The sequence below is a fragment of the Helianthus annuus genome, chromosome 13 (genome assembly GCF_002127325.2).
Source record: "Helianthus annuus cultivar XRQ/B chromosome 13, HanXRQr2.0-SUNRISE, whole genome shotgun sequence".
Lineage (NCBI taxonomy): Eukaryota > Viridiplantae > Streptophyta > Magnoliopsida > Asterales > Asteraceae > Helianthus > Helianthus annuus.
This window is the reverse complement of record NC_035445.2, coordinates 120,483,243-120,486,899: the sequence shown is the minus strand read 5'-3', so window position 1 is coordinate 120,486,899 and position 3,657 is coordinate 120,483,243. Positions and strand designations below refer to the sequence as shown.

The 3,657-nt window shown below is 33.9% G+C and overlaps 1 long non-coding RNA gene across 1 annotated transcript; it reads left to right on the top strand.

The window, feature by feature from the left end:
• Positions 1 to 548: 548 nt before the first annotated feature.
• Positions 549 to 2,917, top strand: LOC110903188. The gene is made up of 5 exons (XR_004875787.1): positions 549 to 863; positions 935 to 1,251; positions 1,387 to 1,481; positions 1,600 to 1,655; positions 2,571 to 2,917. It is a non-coding gene; the product is annotated as an uncharacterized LOC110903188 (long non-coding RNA).
• The last annotated feature ends 740 nt before the right edge of the window (positions 2,918 to 3,657 follow it).

The following is a 3,657-nucleotide window of genomic DNA, read 5'->3' as shown; positions in this document are numbered from 1 at the left end:
TATTGCTGGCGCAGTTTTAAATGCATATATCCATTCATACACCTACACTATAAGCATGTAAAAGCTTGATTCTATCAATTAGAGTTTTAGAACAGTGGAGAGAAATTTGTGAATTTTTGTGGTTGGATTTGGGGATTTTTTTTTGATGCTGAGAATGGGTTTTCTTTTTGTGGGTGAACTGGATTGGTGAGATTAAGTTTGGGTTTATATTTTGTTTAATTAATAACCTGTTATAATAAACAAAAACGACAAAATTACCCCTGAGGAAAAGGACAAAATAGGGGGGTTTAATTTGGGGAATCTGGTCAGATTTCACTTTTGGACCAAAATGGCAATAAAACTGAAACCACAGGGACCCAGATATAAAAGGTTTGAGATTTGGACTAAAATGGCAAAACTGGCCAAACCTCAAGGACCAAAATGGTAGTTTATTCTTTTTAAAATTTAAACTATATCCATTTATGAGATCCTAGATGCACTCTCCATCACAGCATATATACATCAGGTGGATAACCTAATGCCATTTCAAAATTTAAACGCTGCTTTCCTTCTCTCTCTCCCTCTCTCTCTCTCTCTCTCTCTCTCTCAAAATCCCTACTCCCATTTCAAAATTCAGAAAATATGTAACCACATATTTGTGAAGATGGCGGCCTCTGTTCAGGTAAGACGAAAAATTCAGAAAATATGTAACCACATATTTGTGAAGATGGCGGCCTCTATGCAGGTAAGACGACGGCAATAGAGATGAAGTCTAGGGTTTGCAGCGGTGCTACAGGCGGTAACGCATATTTCTCATCATCTTCAGGGAGATGTAGTGCTCTTAAATGCTATGAAGAGGACTCACTTTGAAAATCGAAGATACGGTCCGTTCGTTTTTATTTCATTTTTATTTTGTTAATGAATCTACTTATGTACATGATTGATTGAAATTTAGGGATTTGTACAAGAAGCTCAAAATCTAACATCTGGATGCTACAAGAAGCATGGAATCGATGAGGACTAAAAGATTTAAGCGCTCGATTGATTATCAGAATCTCAATCTATATGTTTCGTTTCTTATTGTGTTCTGTTAGGGTTTTGTTATTCCTCTGGAGACGACGAGAACCTATCTGCCAAAGATCTGATTTTTTTTCTGTAAATGACGGCATGGGTTTTCCAGAATGTAAAAGGGCTGAAGCATCGGTTTCGTTTACACTGGCCTGGTTCGTGGAGTTTTTCAAGTGCATAATGTGTTCCTTTACTATTATACAGGTACCCTAACACGATAGCAGTTATGTTTGCTATGTTTGTTGAGCATTGTTCTTTTTGTCGGGATAATTGCTACCGTAAACTGTATTGAAATGATAAAGATTGATGTTGATGTGGTGATTACACTCTTACCAATAGGAAATCAGATTACTAGGTTTCTATGGATAAGGTGATTTGAGTTACAATATGTTCAAGTTCAAGCAAATCCATATCCGACTTGTTTGAAGTTAACTGTAAGCTACTCACTTTTGGATTAACTATTAGATGCAACATGATCAAGTGTTTTATAGATTTAGAATGAACTTTGAGGTTGTTTTTTTTAAATAAATTTTTTTTTTGTAATCCTTTCAGCAAATTAGGGACAAAAAGGTCAGCGAAGAACAAAGATTTTTGACTGGTTTGATAAGGTAAACCTCAAGAATTAATTGGAAATATTTGTCTTCAAGATTATGGGTAAAAGGGTGGGAAAGTGACGTGTTTGTGCTGCAAACAGCCTCACAAGATTTTAAACATGTTTGTGATTCATTTAAGTGTTTGATATTTTAAGGATTATATATTTTATCATTATACTATGGGCAAAAAACTTAAGTATTAGTTGTGTTTTTAATAAACACCTTGGCCCTTGGGATTTTGGGGACCTGTTTTGTTATGTAGTTACAAAAGCCTATTATTATGAGATGTAATATTCATCCATAATTTATTGGATTTTCTTTGTATATGATGAATTTGACTTGATCTGGTTGGATATTGTGGATAAAGATTTGTTCCGAGCAAAGATGAAATTTGTTGTCAATACTAGCAATAAATGATTCATTTTATAAAGAATTATTGTATTTTGTTTTTACATTATGTACGTTTCATTTTGATTTCTATAGTTTGTGACTTAAAACATTTTTATCATTCATAGTTTAAATGTCATACGACACTATATGGCTGACTTAACGTATTACCAATACTGGGGTTTAAGATAAAAAAATAGAGTTAAATGTCATTTTAGTCCCTTTGGTTTGGGTAATTTTGGCAGTTTAGTCCAAAAGTTTTATTTTTCACATGTGGGTTCAAAAAGGTTTTGCTGTTGCCATTTTAGTCCAATGGGTTAACTTCATCTATTATTTTCGTTAACGAGAAGGGTAATTCGGTCATTTTAAATGTCTTAGGAATAATACAAGTTTATATGAGAAGTGTCACAAGCTTTTGATTTTAAAGTAGCGGGTTCGTTTAAGATCTTTATTTTATTTTCTCTATTTTATGGTGATTATTAACATTGTCACGTATATATTTTGGAAATATACAATCTGAGGTGATTTGTTGTGTTCGTTCAGGGCAACAAGTTCGAGATGGGAAATTTACACCAAATATGAGAGACCTTTGCTAAATGATAGAGGCGATATATGATATGAAGAAATGGTCAACCGTTTCTTCAAGATCCTCAAAAAGCGAGCACAGCTCAGGGAATAGTTACCTTTTCTCGACTGAAAGTTGCGTGGTTTGTGTTTGCCAATTTAGAAATGGAATTGTTTTATTTAAAAAAAAGTTCATGTGCGAATTGTGAAAACTTCTCTACATACCCTAGGACATATATGACTATTTCATGCTAAAGGTCTTTTCAGCTTGTACAAAGACACGTAAGTGTCTCGCATGTGTGGTTATGAAGAGTTTCTTTTAGAGATGGATGTGATTTTAAGATCCGAAGGTACATAAAATAACAATAATACCCTGTAAAATATATTTACATAACAAGCCACCTAATAGAATGTGTGTCAAAATAGCCGTATGAAAGGACTTATCATCTCTAGATAATTAGATATTTCATGCAATTTATAATAAATTACTAACATAACTCCTAATACAATCAAAGAAAAATGATTATATAGAACGATAGCATACTGTATATTAAAATTCATAATTTTTTTTAAACTAAGCTTTTCAAAATAGATTAGTATTAAGGCTTGATGTCTGTCCATAAAGCACCATCGAAAAAGAGGGGCACCTTGCACCAAACAAATTCACATAGACATGAGCTTGGGAAAGAGGGCCGGTCGAAGAATCAGAAATTACTCACCAACTTAGCCAATCCTCTATGAGAGAGTGGGAAACGAAGCAAGAAAAAAAGAGTATGATAACATCACCCCTTCCTTGCGGGAATTGTAGATTTCTTTTCCCGTTCCGACCACCCTAAAAATATGTATGATAAAGATGAAAAATCCTAAGAAACTATTAGACCATCTCCACATTCTTAGTTTTCACTTTTTCCTAACAATTTTTTTGTCAACATATAAATAGATGGGTCATAGATAGATTATACCAATGCTACGAATAAGAAAACTAACAGACGGGTACCGCAATGCAAGTTGTCTCCCCCGCCGCATCGTGCGGGCACACTGGTAGTCATTTATTATATGTATATTT